The sequence below is a fragment of the Lissotriton vulgaris genome, chromosome 3_1 (assembly GCF_964263255.1).
Source record: "Lissotriton vulgaris chromosome 3_1, aLisVul1.2, whole genome shotgun sequence".
In the NCBI taxonomy this organism is placed as follows: Eukaryota; Metazoa; Chordata; class Amphibia; order Caudata; family Salamandridae; genus Lissotriton; species Lissotriton vulgaris.
Genome location: NC_141689.1, coordinates 155,844,092 through 155,863,506, shown reverse-complemented (window position 1 = coordinate 155,863,506; position 19,415 = coordinate 155,844,092). Strand labels below are relative to the sequence as shown.

Here is a 19,415-nt window from a genome sequence, read left to right as displayed (position 1 = left end):
CTTTGGTCTGAGGTGGTAGTTTCAGTATCATGATAAGAAGGACCATCACGCAAGTGACGCTTCGACCCAATACCAATGGTAGAAGACACAAATTATAAGTAAGCATTCAACATCAAAATATTTTTTGGGGAGTTCTGACAAATTTCCACCGATGCCTTTATTCTAAATAAGTGCATTTTAAATAATTCTGCTCTGGTGAAACCTCTCTTCTTCTAAGAGGAGGATTGTTTAGCACTTTCTCCATACAACAACTGGTAATAGAAAGTCGATGACTTCACCGTTCTTACGTATTGTTTGGGGGAGATAAGCTGCGTTAAATTACCTGTGCCTGTCTTGAAAGGCATTAATAAAGAACGGAACCCGTTTCTTTCCTCCAGTAAATATCCTTTTTGGCAAGAAAAGGTAGATTTGCTTGCCAACGTTTCCTGGCCTTAGGAACAGTCAATACTAATAAAAATGAACAATGACAAGGCACAATAGCTTGGGCGGAGGGGGGTGAAATATAGCCCAGTACAGCAGTACAGTATTATTTACATGGTGATCTTTAATAACTTAGCACTGTGGCTTTGCAAAGTAAAAATTAAATTACGGGGATTGGGTGCAAGCAGCAACATTGGCCTTCAAAGAACCTAATGCAAGATTTTATGTCTGTCATCTAACTCCATAATTTCCAAAACAGCACTTCTCTTAACCCACACAGATATGGAGATTATTGTCCTCATTTGAATATGTTGTCAAAAAGAGCTATTAACAAAGGTGCTTTACCCCAACCACCCCTCTGCTCTAGTGTGTCATTGACTCGCTCTAGCCCTTAACTTTTTATCACAAAACATATATTTTATCTTCAGTATGTCATACGTATGTTCAGTGCTGTGACAAACCGGTTAACAGCCTACCACCAACACATGTTTTAGAACTTTCTCAAGGCTCAAATTGGTTTTGTGCTTGAACCGATTCCTGATCAGGATCTGGGTTGGGGGCAGCATAGTTGTATGCAGTCACCATTTGCCTCATAGGCACTGAAAACACACGGTCACAAAACTAGAAGAAGGTGCAGTCCTCTCTGTGGAAATTGAACGACCACTCAAATTGGCATGTGAAGATGTTTTAGTGAAATAAACCCTTTCAAGAAGTATTTCTGTGAAATGTGGTGTGACTTCTCATTACTATCATAGTTTCTTCACAAAGATTTGCACAGTGAGGTGCGCCTTAAGTAATCGGTGTCCTTTCAATTTTTGCCTTGTCTGTCTTCATAGCTACCCTCCTAGCATACGTAAAGGGGGGTTTCCTTCCAGAACGCCTGTGGCACCTAAATTCAGGTCTTGAAAATCATAAAATAATACCAACGGACTAGGAATCGAGAAGGCGTCTCAAGCTGCGGTGAAGAAAGGGGACTCACGGGTCACTCGTGGAGTTCTGGCCTCTGTACTTCGGTGCAAAAGAGGCTCGGGCAGGGGCTTCAAAGACCCCAATGCACAACTTTGGGATACCTCAGTAATAGGTGCAGGTGCAAAAATGCAGGATCTCCAGGAGTTCCCGTCCCACATCTCTTGTGTCAGCTACGGGTCTCAGCTTTGCTGGGATCTCGGGTCAGCTTCAGAGATGTCTGGAAGTCCGTATCCTGTGTTGCAGATTCTTCGAGATCCGGCGGGACCTTTGAAATTGCAGACCGGCAAATATGCTTTTGTTGCCTGTTTGAAAAGGGTGGTCACTCCTTGACCACACGGGAGATTTCCTCCGTCTTCCAGTCGATATGGAATGTCGAAGGTCCAAGATATATGTTGGATAGTTTCGTTCAGGGTAATTTAAAGTCCTAGGGACTGGGATCCTATTCTTATATTAAGTTTAGGGGTTGGACTAACTTTAAGGTCCCTCCTATGGGTGCACCTGGGGAGGGGGTGGTTCCACCCCTTCCCCTTTGTCCAGTTTCGCGCCAGAGCTGGGGCGGAGTGCCCCAGCAACTGGTTTGAACTGGGAAATGCATAGAGCACCTTGGGTGCCCCAGGCAGTGTCTGAAAAGCATTCACTAAATACAACCCACCCTGCCCACAGTGGCGGTTCTCTTATGGGGGCGTTTGGGCGCCGCCCCCCCCCTGCTTTTTCGCCGTGCGAGAAGGCAGAACAATGGTAGTTATCATATTATATAACTACCATTGTTTCTGCCTTCTCGCACAGCGAGAAAGCAGAACTTCCTGGCTTAGAGTTACTCGAGGGCAGGGGGGAGTGGCTTGCCCATTGTTGTTAATACTGACTGTTTGGGCAGCCTGAGGCTGCCCAAACAGACAGTATTACCAACAGTGTGAAAGCCACTCCCCCCTGCCCTCGAGTAACTCTCCCTGTTCTCTCTGTATGCTGCAGCAGCAGCATACAGAGAGACAATGACGTAGCCTGGGGCAGCCGGCCGCACCAATGTAAAAACGCGGCAGTGGAGAGGGAGGCTGCCTGCTGCGCCGCCTTCCTGATGACTTGCTGGTGCTGCCTGCAGGACTTGAAAGCGAGGAAGGCGGGAATCGGGACGAAGTCTCTGGAGTCTGCTGGACAGTAAGTTAAGTTTACTTAACTAACTTCTTTACGTCACACTGTGTTTTTGTGTTGCTAATACCTTTTGTACTGGCTGGCAAACAGGCATTTATTTTCCTTCTTGCTGATGAATGTGCCCGTTAGTAAAGCAACTTGTAACGTAAAGGCTCTTATACCTTCGGGTCGAGGTCGCGCTATAAAAAACTTAAATAATGGATTAAAAAAGCTGTAAAACCCTGCTTTCAAAGTAGGGAGTGTTAAATTCACCAAGTATTTGAGATTAGTACAGCCCAGGAGGAAACACTAACGGAGCAAGAGCACGTAGTGGTTGCTGCTAAATTAGGAGGTGTTTCCAATTCAATATTACATACTTTTCAGTGTTTTAAAAGGAACAGCTCATTGTGTAACTTGTTAGGAATCATTTTCATGATTACTTTATTAACTGAACTGACTTGTCAGTACAGCAATCTACTGAGGGACCACATTGCTGCTGTCGTGGGTAATCACCGATTTCTCGGTTTGAGGGCCTGAGTTTGGAATGAAAAGAAAACGAATTTCACGCTTTGAGCCCTGTCCATTTTATCTGATTTTTTTTTTTTAGATGTTTACTCGTTCCTGCGAGGCTTTGAAATGTTTTGTGAGCGGCCGGGGTTTAAAAGCTTAAATGATTATGTGGGAAATATCATAGTACCATAGGAAAGTCATCGTGGTATTGCTATGAGGAAGTCTATTTTAACATGACTGCTGATCCTACGCTGAAACATGATGTGTAATCCGAGTGAGGAAGTTGCACGGATTGGCTCCATATTTAAAAAAACTGGAAATGAGGGGCAAGCATTATTCAAGTTTTCAGATGGATTTGGGCTCTGAGTTGCTTTCCTCCAGGGACGTGTCTCCAGCTTCTCGAAGAATCGGTGCTTAGCCTACAGCTAAGTTTTGTGCTTGTGCAGTTGATTTTCACTGCGATACATGTCATGTTGTCCTGAATAAGTAGTGTCTGTCACTCTGTCTGGGATCTTGCAGGACAGAATTCAATTAATTAAACATTTCCAGTATTATTAACGGCAATGTACCTGCATAGCAGTGGCCAATACCTGCTTTGTCATTCTGTAATACCCCATGCACTGCTGTCTCCCTGCCATAGTTACGTTCTGTACCCAAGAGTGTTGCCTATGATTGGTTGAGATTTGAACAGGCACCTTTCAATGATTGCCTTCCTGGTTCAGTTCTCAGCATCCCTTCTTGATTAAACTACCTTCTAAACCCGTAGTTACTTTAGCTAGGACAGTTTCTCAGTGAAAGGTAGTTATCACATTTAGATTAAAAATAGTGACTTTTAGTCAGAACATTACAGTGTTCTGTTATGTTAGCATGTTATGTCAGCATCATGTCTAGGTACAAAGCATACAAAATATGATTGGTAGTAGTGTGGCTAGGTTTAGGTGAGTGGGTGACTCTATAAATGTGATAACTTGGGAAGCTTTGGAGAAGTAGTGGTCTGAGTGGCAGTATATGAGTTGAGTGAAAGTGGCAGTGGGGAGGTCTTGGTGTCAGGAGAAAGCATAGCGATGGCGTGGCGTGGCGTGGGTAATAGTGAAAGTGGCCCTCGGTAAGAGGCGGTGTTAGTGGTTTAGTGCCAATGAGTCTCTAAGTGTGTCAATTATAATTGGCAGTAGATGACTATTGTAGAGGGTGATTGTTTGCTAATGATGATGCAGGCCATCCGGGAAATTGTTGTAAACATGCTTATGATGTCTGAAGGTGTTTACTTGGAACCTGTTGATGGGGTTGGGCAGAGTTGAGATTCTGGGTAGGTGCATACCATTTCAAGACTATAAGTTCCCCCTGCTTTATAAGCCTGGCTTTATCATGAAAAGCATTTGCTTTAAAATCTACCATTTGCCAATCTTTTTCCAATTTTCTCTTGGGAGGAAGGCCCAACCTGTACCCCACTTTTGCTCGCTTCGTTTGCGGCTTAAACGTCATGCCCAACTTTTACGCCCCACTGCTTTCAAATGTCACCAGCCGCCTCTGCCTGCCCATATACACTAAAGCCAGGAAAACTATTGTCCAGGCCTCCCCTGCCGGAGGTTCGTCCAGCAGCAGGAGGGTCCACTCGTGTCTGTGGCAGCAGCATCCATTTTGTGATGCTGGGGCTCTGTTTAACTTTAACCGGGTTTACCAGTTTGTACATGTCTTCTCTCTCTAGAAGGGTGGAATGCTACCACCACCACCAGAACTGGTGGGGGAGGGGTAGTATTCCAAAGTGTTTGACACCTTATACGACATGTTTTGATAAAGCCAAACCAAAGTTAGCATTAAACGCGAGGATTGTAACGCACTTAAGAGTATATGGTATGGCTATATCATAGAACAGCTATATGGAGATGGTTCTGAAAGCTGCAGAGGGGCTCAGCTCATGCTAGGACACCCTCTCACACAAAACCAAGCACTCTGCCTCCAGGATTGTCAAGGCCTGCCATAGGAGTGACTTATAGGTTACTATGTGTTTATATATAAAGGTAGATATAGGTATACTATATCTAAGTAAGGGGTGCTTACACCACCTTACCCAGGCTGCAAGTGCAGACCTGTGGTGTCAGCTTCTAAGGCTAACCAAGGGTGGCACGATACCTGCTTCAGCCCCTGGTAAGCCTCTGTGGTACCTATGCCCTGGGTACCTAAGGTACCATATACAGGAGCTCATAAGGGTGACCCAGTAACCAATCTGGTGTGTACCTAAAGTACATGGTATCAATTTAGAGAGAGAACAGCTAGGCTGTGGGTGTGATTAGCAGGGCCACAGCCATACTAAAGTCGAAAAACCAGTGAAACACAGCAAAAAGTGGGGGTAACCATAGGAAGCAGATCCTACTCTCGTACATAAACCCCCCCAAACGCAGGGACATTAAAGTAAACTTGACCAGTTGAGTCTTCATGTTCTAAGTGGTAATATCGGGAGAGTCCATCTGCATTGGCATGGTTACTCCCAGGTCTATGTTCCACTGTATAGTCCATTACCTGTAGGGAAATGGACCACCTGAGCAGTTTGGGATTTTCCCCCTTCATCTGATTTAGCCACAAGAGGGGCTTATGGTCTGTCTGAACTGTGAAGTGAGTACCAAACAAGTATGGCCTCAGCTTCTTCAGAGCCCAAACCACAGCAAAGGCCTCCCTCTCAAAAGCTGACCAACGTTTCTCTCTAGGGGTCAGCCTTCTGCTAATAAAAGCTACTGGCTGGTCCTGACCTTCATCATTCAATTGTGATAGCACTGGCCCTACCCCCAACTCAGAAGTATCTGTTTGTACAATGAATTCTTTGGAGTAGTTAGGACTTTGCAGAATGGGTGCAGTGTACATGGCCTGCTTCAGGTCATCAAATTCCTTTTGACAGCTGACTGTCCACTGAACTTTCTTAGGCATTCTTTTAGAAGTTAAGTCATTCAGGGGTGTCACTATTGAACCATACTCCTTGACAAAACTCCTATAGTACCCAGCCAGGCCCAAGAAAGCTCTGGCCTGAGTCTGGGTGGTTGGAGCAACCCAGTCCATTATGGTCTGGATTTTGCTCTGCAATGGTTGAACCTGGCCTCCACCTACAAGGTGGCCCAGGTACACAACCTGACTCTGCCCTATCTGGCACTTAGTAGCCTTGATAGTTAGGCCAGCTTTTTGCAGGGCCTCCAAAATATTTTTCAGGTGGATCAGGTGATCTTCCCAGGTGGAACTAAAGACAGCAATATCATCAAGATAAGCTGCACAGTAGTCTTCCAGGCCTGCGAGGACTTTATTCACCAACCTTTGAAATGTGGCAGGTGCATTTTTCAGAGCAAAGGGCCTCACCACAATTTGATAATGCCAACTAGGGGTTGAAAATGCTGTTTGTGGCTTTGCATCATCAGCTAGTCTGATCTGCCAGTAGCCAGCTGTTAGATCAAATGTGTTCAGAAATTTGGCAAATGCCAACTTATCTATGAGCTCATCTGCTCTGGCTATTGGATGGGCATCAGCCTTAGTGACTGCATTGAGACCTCTGTAGTCTACACAAAACCTCATCCCTCTCTTACCACCCTGGGTGTGAGGTTTAGGTACTAGGACCATTGGATTAGCCCAAGGGCTATCTAAAGGTCCAATTACTCCCAATTCCAAAATTTCGGGACGTCAGTCCTGATACAGTCCCTGACGTGATCAGGTTGCCTGTAAATCTCACTTTTAACAGGCAGACTGTCCTCAGTGTTCACTTCATGAGTGCACCAGGTAGTCTGACTTGGAGTCAGTGAAAACATATGTCTGTACTGCTGTAGAACTTGTCTGCAGTCAGTCTGCTGCTGATCAGTGAGGCTGCCTGCCAAGGCTACTCCATCAACTGATCCATCAGGGTTCTGAAAGAGCAGGTCTGGGAGAGGGTCACTCTCTCCCTCCTGTCCTTCATCAGTAGCCATGAGCAAGCCCATGTCTGCCGTGTCAACATATGGTTTCCGTCTGTTGACCTGAAGCGCCCTATGGGGGCTCCTGGGAGTTCTAAGATCTATCAAATAGGTAACCTCTCCCTTCTGTTCAACAATAGTGTGGGTTCCACTCCACTTGTCTTGGAGAGCTGCTGTGGCCACAGGCTCCGACACCCACACGTTCTGTCCTTGCTTGTAAACAGTCAGTACAGCCTTTTGGTCATGCCAGGCTTTCTGTAATTCCTGGCTAGCCTCAAGGTTTTTGGTTGCCTTTTTCATGTACTCTGCCATCCGGGAGCGGAGACCAAGTACATATTCCAAAATATCCTGTTTAAGGGGTTTGAGAAGTAACTCCCATCCCTCCTTCACCAGACAAAGTCGTCCTCTCACAGATTGTCCAAACACAAGTTCATATGGGCTGTAGCCAACACCCTTCTGTGGAACCTTCCTGTATGCAAACAAAAGGCAGGGTAACAGGATATCCCATCTCCGCCTGAGCTTTTCTGGGAGACCCTTGATCATACCCTTTAAGGTCTTGTTAAGTCTTTCAACTAGACCATTGCACTGTAGATGATAGGGTGTGGTGAACTTGTAGTTTACTCCACACTCCTTACACATTGCACTTAATTAACTTGACATAAAGTTTGCACCTCGGTCAGAAACTACCTCCATAGGGAAACCCACCCTTGAGAAAATTCCCAAGAGGGCTCTTGCCACAACAGGTGCTGTACTGGTTCTAAGGGGGATTACCTCTGGGTACCTGGTGGCATGATCCACTATCACCAGGATAACCCTGTGCCCAGATGCAGTTTGGGGAACCATTAGTCCAACAATGTCAATCCCTACACATTCAAAGGGAACGCCCACCACAGGTAGTGGTATAATGGGGGGCCTTTGTAGTGCCACCTGATTTGGCACTGGATTGGCAGGTGACACAGGAGTGCCAAAACTCCTTTGTGTCTTCAGACATGTGGGGCCAGTGAAAGTGAGGGACAATTCTGTCCCAAGTCTTTTTTCTGACCCAGGTGTCCTGCTAGGGGAATGTCATGGGCTAGTGACAAAAGGAAGCCCCTGAAGGCTAAAGGCATGACTAACCTCCTGGAAGCACCAGGCTTGGGGTCCCTACTCTCTGAGTACAGGAGCCCTTCATCCCAATAGATCTATGGGTGCCACTAGCATTCCCAGCAGCCTCAGCAGCAGCTTGCTGTCTGAGGGGTTCAAGAGAAGGGCAGTCCAACTGTGCCTGACTCAGATCTGCCCTGGAAGGGCCCCCTGTCCCTAAGAACTCAACCTGATCAGGTTCAAGCTCCTCTGGGACAGTTCCTTCTTCAGGCTCAAAAGCAGCTTCCTCAGAAGGCTGATCCTCACTCTGGGTCGGGGGGAAGGCACAGCCTTAACCCTACTGCTCCTTTTCCTGGTAGGTAACTGGTCCATTATTTCAGAATCCAGTGCCTGTTCAGTGTTCCACTTTTTTACCTGTGACATAGTCACTGCAAGGACATGTACTGAGATTCCTAACATTTCTGCATGAGTCCTAAACTCCACTTCAGACCAGGCTGAAGACTCTAGGTCATTGCCAAGCAAACATTCTACAGGGAGGTCTGCACTAATCACAAAGTTCTTAAGGCCAGTTACCCCTCTCCATGAGAAATTAGCAACTGCCATACTTTGGGTAGTACTGACATTGCTGGCATTGGTCACTTGGTACGTTTCACGAAGTATCACTTGTCCAGGGTCCACAAAGTCAGGTATCACCATTGTGACATTGGCACCTGTGCCCCTATAGGCCTGAGCCTTTTTTTCATTGATCCAAGGATTTTGTCTGTACTTGCCCAGGTTACTGGGACTCACAGAGGGGGTCATATCCATGCCCCCATCACAGATCAAAACAGCTTGAGTTGGCACTCGGACTAGGCCAGAGTCCATCTCAGTTCCCAGGGTTAACCCTACTAGACCCTTCTGTTGAGAACCACCACTTGGAGCTGAACTAGGGGAACAGTTGCATTGGGGGCAATGGTGGCTGGAGCTGCCTCCTTCTTGGTGCACTCACTAGTCCAGTGAGCATTGTTCTTATAATTTTTGCACCATGGTTTTCTTGGGCCTTCTTTCTTTTTAGATTGGGGACCCCCACCATTAGAAGCTTTTTGGGGACCTTGTGAAGACTTCTGGTCTTTAGCTTTCTCCCCACCCTTTTGGTCTTGCCTCTTCTGGTCACCACCATGGTTCTGTACCTTCTGCTTCACCCTGGTTCTGACCCATTTGTCTGCCTCCTTTCCCAATTCTTGGGGAGGGGTCAGATCAGAGTCAACTAAGTGCTGATGCAACTACTGGGTCTGACAGTTAATAAGAATCTGGTCTCTCATGATTAGATTATACAATCCTGTATAGTCACACACTTTACTCCCCAGCAACCAGCCCTCCAGAGCCTTAGTAGCACAATCTACAAAGTCAGTCCAGTCCGGAGTCTGTGTCTTCCGGGTATCTCTGAACTGTAACCTATACTGTTCAGTGGTTAGGCCAAACCCATCTATCAGAGCACTCTTCAGGAAATTGTAATTGTCAGAATCCTCTTCTCTGACAGTGAGGAGCTTATCCTTGTCTGCAAAGGAGAACCTCAAGATTGCTGCCCACTGCCCTGTTTGTACCTGCTGTACTTTGCAGGCCCTTTCCAGTGCAGTTATCCATTTGTGGATGTCCTCCCCAGTCTGATAGGGAGGGACAATCTTGCTTAGGTTTCTGTGGTCATAAGACCTATCCCTACCACTAGGGATATTGCTGCCACCATGGGGCTCTAGCCCCATCTTTTTTTTTATCTTTCTCGAGAGCTAGGGTCTCTTTTTCTAAGGCTACTTCCTGTCTCCTCATCCTAAGCTTGGCTTCTCTCATCCTAGCTTCATGTTTCCTCTTCTCAGGAGAAGTTCTTCTCCTATGAGCAGAGGCAGAGGACCCTAAAGAAGACCCAGAATGGTTGGATTCCACTGAAGGGGAACTTTCCCTTCTAGGCACACCTACAGGTCTACATGGGGGCATTGAGGGGGGACCATTCGGACCTACCTCATCTACTGGTAGCCCTGTGTTTCCCAGGTTGAGTCTACTAACATCATCCTGGTCTGCATCATCCTCATCATCATCCGAGTTCTGGTGGAGCACCCCACTAATATCCTCTTCTGCTGATTGATGCACCCCACTCCCATTACCTAGTCTATCTGGATCTGATGCTTTTTCCAAGTCATCTGCCACTAAGATATCTATCAGGTGATGGGTGGTGGGACTATGTCCTTGCTTTCATTTCCTTATGCCACACAGACCCCTTAACTCCTGGAAGGAGAATGTATAATTTTTAGATGGCAGCAATGGGCTGTCACCTGGCAGAGACCCACTAGGTCCTGCCTTTAAAGCCATGACTAATGAGGTTTGGTGTGTGCACCTACCTACACTACTTGGTTTCCTACTAAACCTCTCTAGTAGTTGTTGTCAGGATGTGCTAAGCCCTTAACACCTACAACTGCTAAGTTCAGTAGAACTTATGTATTTCAAGCATGATTTATATGTACCTACTGGTACCTCAATGTGATTTTTCAAATGATATTCTCAAGATTATTTGGTAAAATAATGCAAGCTTTAATCCCACACGCAGCACACCAATGTGAGAAGTTGGCCTGGCATATGATGTCTACTATTCTAGTGGGCTCCTTGCACCAGTCCAAACGACCCTTATTGATTGTAGGTTTAAAGTCAACCTTTATAGAAAGCTATCCTAGTGGTAGCTGTGGAGAGCAGCCTTCAGGCTAAGACTTAGAGGCGAGTTAAGCTAGTTGTTTTACAAGTTATAATCTCTTGAATGATCAAATGAAAGCACACCACACAAGGTATATATTAAATTATATGTATTTTATTCTAAACACAACCCCTCTGGACTCTTTATGAAGTCAGAGGTAAAAGTACAATACAAGAAACTTAATTAGCATATGATCCGTTGCACAGTATACGTTGTGCCCTACGGGCCTCACAAACCATATACCAAAATAGTGGTATAAGAACCACATGAGTGTTAGAAAGCAGGCCTAGGGCCTGTAAAACCGCTGGGGCTACCAGGAACCACCCAAGGTAGGGACACAGGAGGCTCATGGGGGACGCATGCAGTGTCTAAACGCAGCAACGGATCACCATTGACTTTCTATGGAGAACGAACAAGTTGCAATTTTAAAAATTAAGGGCACTTAGAGGTAAACTATGATGGAACCCTTTTAGACTAGGACACTTCAAGAGTCAAGACCCACAGGAGCACCAGAGTACTTGTGTTACCTCACCCAGGGAAGCCAGGTGCATAGGTGTCTTTTGGTGTCGGGTTTCGTCGTCGTTTTCTATGGAGAGCTGCAAAGAAATGCTGCAGGCGACCAGAGGAAAAGTGTCCGGGTGGATCCAAGAGTGGATCGGAGCTGTGAAGAACCTGAAAGCAGAGGGGACAGTGTCTGGGTTACTAGCCAGTGACCAGGATGGCAAGGAGAAGATGCCAACCAATGTCTGGTGTTTTCAGGTGAAAGAGGTGAAGCGTGACTCTTCAGCCATGAGAACAGGAGGCGTTGCGATGACCAGGAGCTGGATTCGAGCTGTCCCACAAAGGATGTTGAGTGCTGCAGCGTCAGAATCCAGATTGGACCCAACAAGCCTTGGCAACAGTAACCCATGCAAGATGACAACATTGTCTTCGATTCAGACCAGCACGGTCTGAGGGCCTCCTCCTTTGGAGGGGAGTCAGAGCACATCTGGAGCAACCAGAAAGCTCAAGAAATCAAGGATTGGCCTTCGTGGGGGCTCACTAGCCAACGGACTAGGAATCACGAAGGCGCCTCGAGCTGCGGTGAAGGAAAGGAGACTCACGGGTCACTCGTGGAGTGCTGGCCTCTGTACTTCGGTGCAAAAGGTGCTCTGGGCAGGGGCTTCAAATACCCCAATGCACAACTTCGAGATACCTCGGGAAGTAGGTGCAGGTGCAAAAATGCAGGATGTCCAGGAGTTCCGTTCCCACATCTCTCGTGTCAGCTACAGGTCTCAGCTTTGCTGGGATCTTGGGTCAGCTTCGCTGGGATCTTGGGTCAGCTTCAGAGATGTCTGGAAGTCCGTCTCCTGTGTTGCAGATTCTTCAGGATCCGGCGGGAGCCTCGAAAATGCACACCTGCAAAGATGCTTTTGTTGCCTTTTTGAACAGGATGGTCACTTGTTGACCACAAGGGAGATTTCTTTCGTCTTCCAGGTGATATGGAATGTCGAAGGTCTGAGATATATGTTGCAGAGTTTCTTCCAGGGTAATCTTAAGTCCTGGGGACTGGGATCCTATTCTTATAGCCAGTTTAGGGGTTGGACTAGCTCTAAGGTCCCTCCAGTGGGTGAACTTGGGGAGGGGTGGTTACACCCCTTCCCCTTTGTCCAGTTTCGCGCCAGAGCTGGAGCTGAGTGCCCCAGCAACTGGTTTGAACTGGGAAATGCATGGAGCACATTGTGTGCCCCAGGCAGTGTCTGAAAGGCATTCACTGAATGCAACCCACCCTGCCCCAATACACTAAAGCGTGTCTAGGAAGGTGCTAGCACCTCCCTGGACAGGAAACCTATTGTCCAGGCCTCCCCTGCCGGAGTTTCATCCAGCAGCAGGAGGGCCGACTTTTGTCTGTGGCAGCAGCATCCATTTTGTGACGCTGGGGCTCTGTTTAACTTTAACTGGGTTTACCAGTATGTACATGACTTCTCCCTCTATTTATTTATTTTATTTTGAAGATCTTCTAGACGCCAACTAGATCCTTGCGGATATCAGAGCGCTTTACATAAAATCAGGATCATTATACAAACGGATAAATGCAGGTAAGTAACATATACATAGAAACTCGTGCAAGGGGAAGCAGTAGGGTACAAAAACAAACACATGTCCAATTAATCATGTCGCGGTCTGATAAAGTGACTAGAGTGACTGGATGGACCCATGTCGTAGTAAGGATGACTGGTAAGGGTACGATTGATCTCTGAGTTTCTTTAGTCTCTGATCATGTGAATTCTGCCACAAGAACCGCTTTTACTTCCTTTTTTGAACGATGCTGTAGAAGCATTCAGTCTGGTTTCTGGGGGAAGTATATTCCATATCCCGGGCGCCATCCCAGAGAAGGTTTGTTTATATGTTTTCTTCCTGTTGAATCTTTAAGTTTTCAGAATAAAGGTTTTCCGCACTTCTTGAGAATGTTGTCCCACCAGAGATAGTCAACTTCTGTGCTAGGTAGCTGGGAGTCTTGTGATGTATAGCGTTATGCGTCATGCACGCTATTTTTAGGTGAATTCTGGCTTCAAGTGGTAGCCAATTTAGAGCTTTTAAATCTGGGGAGATATGGGAACTTCTTTGAGCCAGTGATGTGTCTCACTGCCGCATTTATTGAGGCTATTAGGGGTGCTGTTGTAGCTTTTGGGAGGCCACACAGAGAGACACTTCGGTAATCCACTTGAGGGATAACTAGCGCTTGTACTACCAGCTTGAAGTCATTGACCTTACTAGATGGTGTCCCCTGTTTATATCATAGATGAGGAGGATGACAACAGTAAAATAAACCTATTGCAGTGTCCATTTAATCTGTTTCAGGCGACACTTGTAACCATTTCCAGGTCTAACATGGAAAATACAATCAGATTGTGATAAAAATGTATAGAGAGGTATAAAAACCGAACGCTAGATAGAGATATGTTACAACCACCAAGATCTGGAGGGAGGTTGACATTCCCATAAATAGACCAAGACTATAAATAAGCCCAAATACAGATACCTTGTGAAGGGCCTTTAAAAACAGAAATACATTTGCCAACCTGGAACTCAATTTGGTCTGTAGGCCACTATGGTATCTCTTGTGGATTGCAACAAGAGATTATCCCCTAGGTTATATGTCTCAGTTATTATACATCCATCCTTCTTCAAGTCTATACAACTGAAGTTGTTCTCCCTCAGGAATGAGATGTTCACAAGATAGAAGGGGACTGCGTGATGTCCAACATCTTTTGTCATGGTAAAATTAAATCTTTGGAACCTGAAAACAAGAATATCACCTAGATGAGAGTGCACCTACGCCACTAGGCTCTATTTGTTCCCAATATGGAAGCAGGAACGAGGGAACTGATTTTTTCAGAATTTGTTCTCTTCACATCTCTTTCAAAGGACTGATCAGTAGCATACACCACTCTTGGAAGCTCTCACACTCCATCTTATTGGCTACTTATGAAAACATGGAGATTGGCGCGCAGTAAACAGATCTATAAATGAGTGACAGAGGAGGTGGCTGCCTTTATGAATAACTCTAGGGGCACAGAGAATCTGGACTATCCTTCAATTGCAATGGGAAACACAGTTGGTGTTTGCGCTGGGCAGAGGCAGCCCGAGCGCGAAGGAGATGCGACTCGGTCCTGATCAGCTGCTCCTTGAGCCCGTGTACTCGCGATCCCTGTGAACGCTGTGAACCATAAGCTGTAAGCTCCGTGTGGGGGCCCATGTGGGGGCTTGTTCCAGCGCGGCTCCTCCGTGATCCTGTGAGCCCGTCTGTGAGCCCGTCAGTGAGCCCGTCAGTGGACCCGCGACCCCGCGACCCTGTGAGCTGTAAGTTTCGTGTAGGGGCTTGTTCCGAACTTTTACACGAACCATCACCACACAGGCCAACACCAAACGAACGCCCCACGAACACCACACAAACCGCACTCCGTGGTCCGGTAACGGGAGACCCGGCCAGCTTCTGGGTTGTGGGTTGTGCAGAGTCACGGCAGAGACACGGTTGAGCTGCGTTTGTGATGTACAGAGGCGGACACACGCTAGTTCTTTCTTGTGTTCGTATGGCCGCGTGGAGCGGACTGAACGCCTGCTGGCTACGTTGTAATTGAGCCCAATCGAATCAAATTGCAACAGTATTGTATTTGAGGCTGACCCAGCTGACCCGGAGCAGACCAGAGTAGACTCAGGATGCGCTTTTTGGCCCTTTGACCCACCACCACAGATCCTGGTGTTGCCTACTTTGTCTTCTGGGTCTCCTGCTGCCCTGCGGGGTCCGTCGCTGCTTGCTTGCAGCCGCAGGCACCCAACCACGGGCCCGAAGTCTCTGCGCAGGCCAGAGGAACTGAGGGAACTACAAACCCCAGAATCCCCGGCGGCGCGGGGGATTACGAGTCACCATCTAGCGCCAGGAGGCTTGTCCATAATTAGGACATTGCTACCCTGGGACTACAATCAAGTAAGGACATTTATATTGCTAAGCGCGCTCCCCGGCAGGAGCAAGGATTACTCACCTGGTCCACGGTAGCGGAATACAGCCTGATCGAGAGGCAGCAGCAGCAGGGCAGCGAGAGTGAAGGTTTCCTTGCCACCACTGCCAAGAGTCACCAGAAGCAAACCTCTCACGCCGCCGCCCGGGACTACATTTCCCGGCAGGCTCAGCGGCGGCGCGCCCCTCAGACGTCAGAACAGCTCCAGGAGGCGTATTTAATCAGCGCGCTCCCAGCGTCACGGGACGCCGGGTGAAGCCCGGGCCAAGGGGGGGCCCATTGTAGCCCGTTAGAGACCGGGTGAGACCAGACCGACCCATCCCTCTTTCGCCTGTACCAGTGAAAACCCCACCACAAACTGTAAGTACTGTCTCCTGGGATTTAAACATTACCACCTGTACTAACATGCCTGCTCGGGGCACAAGGAGCAACACAAAGGCTTGCAGAGGGTTGATCACTGGTACGTTAGACAATTTTATTATCAGAGCAAATTCAGTGATCGATCAAGGCATCATCCTCATGGAGCGCAGAGTATCGCAGGACCTCGCTATGGCTAAACGATCTTCCTTGGGCCACTTTGCCAATGCGAGGACACCTGTACATGATAATAATCCTAATACCACCTGCGTTCCTGTCCTTGTACATGCTCCACAGGATGATGACTATATTCCTCCAATTACAGGATCTCCAACTGTAGAGGCGATAGCGCCTCCCGAGGCTCCATCTTTGCTTACCTTGCCCGAGAATTCACCGGCAAACTTACCAAGGAGAAAATAAAGAGAGGCGCAAAACACTAAAGGAAGCGGACTGTACTTACTGACCGGCCATAGGAAAATCAGAACAGCGAAGGGCCGGGCTGGAAGTGGTACACCTCCAAACCTTAAGGGATGTTCCAGGACGAATGACTCCATTGGCCCGGAAATTGACAAATCCGTGCTACCGGCAGCTCCACAAGGACTTTCTATGCCGGTGCAGGCACAATGTACGGGGGGGGCAAACGGGGTGGATGATTACCTCATTGAAAGTCTGGGGTCCTTACTAAAGTCAGCACTCAACCCTTTAGAAGCGAGACTTGTCAGCATGGAATCTCAGCTTTCCCAGATACAACAGGCTATGACGGGGAGTGGGGCAAAAAGAAAGAGAAAAACCCTCCCTGCTGATATTGCCCAAGCCAGCTCTGTGCCTAATGGGGCTCTCGGTCGTGTCCCTCCACCGGCTCTCGTGCCTTCCACTACAGCCGTCAATATGACGGCTGGGGCCGTGGGAGTTGGTGCTGGGACTGTACCGGCAGCCAACATAGGCACGCCCACCATAGAGCTAGCTACGATATCAGCAGAGGGGGGTCAGTCTCCATCTAATATAATACCTAAGGTTTTGGTCAGAATCAATTTACCACCTGAAACCAGTCCGTATATGGTGGTACTGACAGGTATCCCTCAAATTGGCAACCCAGGTCAGGAATCATTTTTGGCATTAAAAAACAAAGTGATACACTGGCTTAATCAGAACAGGCCCCTACCGCATAATGTCAGAAGTGAAATATTGATGGTACGTAGGATAGCTTGGGTGGGTTGTGGTCGAAAAACCATCACAGGCGACTGTGTCCTGATTATTTTCCGGGACCTGCTCACAGTGGAACACATCTGTAATTGGACCCATGATAGTGCAGGGTCAAGGATTAAACCCTATCCCCTGTCCTTCTACCCCCGACCTGTAATGCCAGAATTAGCGGCAGACAGGTCCCTGGTAATGCAAAGGCGGGGCGAAGGGTGAATAGGGGTGGCCATGGAGGCTCAGTCACTCAAAACTATCCAGTGAACTAAAATAGGTTTAGTTCCCTTGAAATGGTCGACTGACTTCATGTGGACAGGGAGGTAGGGGCGTGTAATTTTCAGCCTACGAATTCCACTAAGGCCATTGAAAGTGTAGAGGAGCCCGAGGGTAACTCTGCAAAAGCGTCTCTAAATAAGGCAAAGGGGCCTGTGACACAGGAAAGGGTGGTGCCACGGCATCGAGAACTACTTAACCGTGGGGCGCTAAACGTAGGTGACACACTGGGTTCACTTAAAATATTATCCTGGAATGTGGCGGGTTTTACACACAAGTTGCATTGTTCAGAGTGGGGTGCCTTGGTAGATCAGATGGACTTACATTTGTATCAGGAGACCTGGGCCAGGGAGGAACACTTAAGAGCGGGATTTGCCACCTTTCATATACCAGCAAAATGGGGAGGGATAGGAAGGCCATCTGGGGGCTTGACCATCTGGGTTGCCCTCCATCTGGGATGCGTGGTGGAAAACGTGTCCACACACTCAGAGGATGTGCAATGTCTAGTGTTAAAATGGCCCAACGGGTATGGACTGGCGGTTGTGAATGTTTACTCGCGGCCAGTACGGTCAGGCCTGGAGTCTTACACAATCGACGATCTATCCCAATTCCTGAGTACACTACCCAGGGAACTTAGTGTCCTAGTGGCAGGGTATGTGAATGCCAATATGAGCCATTTTTTGAAGGCAGTGAAGGTGCTCTCATGGCAGAGGACGACTACTGGGCGATTCCCCAGTGTCAGTCCCCGTGCCCCAGGGCGTGGTCCCCGTTGGCAACTCTGATCACAGCCCTGATATTAAACAATTCCCTTAGGGCTTGCAATGGACGCTTTGCGTCCGATAGCCCATCAGTCTGTACCTATAATAAGAAGGGGCAAGAGTCTCGGATTGATTAAATCATGGTGGAAACCCGGATGTGGTCGATGGTCGTTGACTTCAGGGTAGTTGAGAGAGCCGATAGTCATAATAACGCACTACGCCTGTGCAACAAGGAACAGATCTACCTAATGCAGGGGATGAGGATACTGGTTTGACACTAACAAGTAACAGGCGTAGGGTAAAGTGGGGGAGAATAGCAGGATCGGAAGAGAACCTAGCTAAAGTGTATAATATAGTTCTGTTTCATGCCTGCTAACAACACTGATTCCCGGTCTTCAGGACATTGTATAACCGCCTGATACTGTGTCTAGTGGCTGTCTGGGGCATGAACCCCACCCAGTCCATATTGACCAGGTTGGGAATTTCTGTGGGCTGGCAGTCCGCCAGTGCCCTAGTACGGATTTTAAACTCTGTATTCGGGACGGAGATAGGGTGATATGAGGAGCAGACATCCAGAATCCACACTGTCTCTGATTAACAGAAGTCAGCAGATAGGCTTGAATCCTTCCCTGCTTCTTCTAATCCGGCCCAGTTCTAGAGGGTGGGCTGGGTGGGCCAGGCCCACCCAAAAATTAGCCTGGCCTACCCAAACATGAGCCTTGGCCCTCACAGTGAATCTGCCTACAATGCACAACGATAATAAAAAATGCACCGATAACTCTGGTGATTAATGATCGTGCTAAAGAGCAATCATTTTGTATGTTGGCAATTTTCAAATGCAGATAAACTGAATTTTATGTGGATAGATCAGTGGATTACTGCCTTTGTCACAGAGACGCTGCGCGGTCCACCTTCTTCCTATCTCCTGAACAATCAACAGGAAGAGTCCTTTTACGTCGTGTATGGTGTTCAGAGTGGGGAGATTTGCATATCAAAAGAAAGTTGAGGTTTGTGAGAAACCATACAACACAGTAGACTTGATGGGATACAAAGCGAGGCAGTATATAGCCCATTGTGTCAATGCGCCTACTGCTGCTGCTGTGTGCAACATTCAGCTTAGATGGACATTCTTACTGGACCAGCTTTGCCTTTCATCCCTCTGAGTTTGAAATGGGCAATGTGAATTCGGGGCCATATGGTCGTCCCCTGAGAATGAGTTACAATGTGAAACAATACCGTGGCGCTCGCCTAAGGCCTTCTAGACAGCACTCCCCATTTAAACCAACATCCTTCAACAGGGGCATTTTAATTTAAAGTAAACACAAGATTTGCTGCACCACTGTCCCCTACAGTTACAAATAAACATGCAAAAATACACATAAAAACCAATAACTTTTAACTTTTTACAGTCATGCAATTGATAACACATATTAAAAACATAGATTTGTGTTTTTTACACACGCACTTTCAGTCCAGAAGTCTATCTACTCGGTGCTTTTCATTGGCATGCTGCACCTATCACTTTACACCCAACAATCCCTTCACAATCAATGGCCGGTTGGAACACTGATGTGGACATGCGGTG

At 47.4% G+C, this 19,415-nt stretch overlaps 1 protein-coding gene across 3 annotated transcripts in view; it reads left to right on the top strand.

Moving 5' to 3' along the window:
- UNC13B (unc-13 homolog B) overlaps positions 1-19,415 on the top strand; it is a 3,024,149-nt gene that overhangs the window by 450,751 nt on the left and 2,553,983 nt on the right. The gene's annotated exons all lie outside the window — the stretch shown is intronic.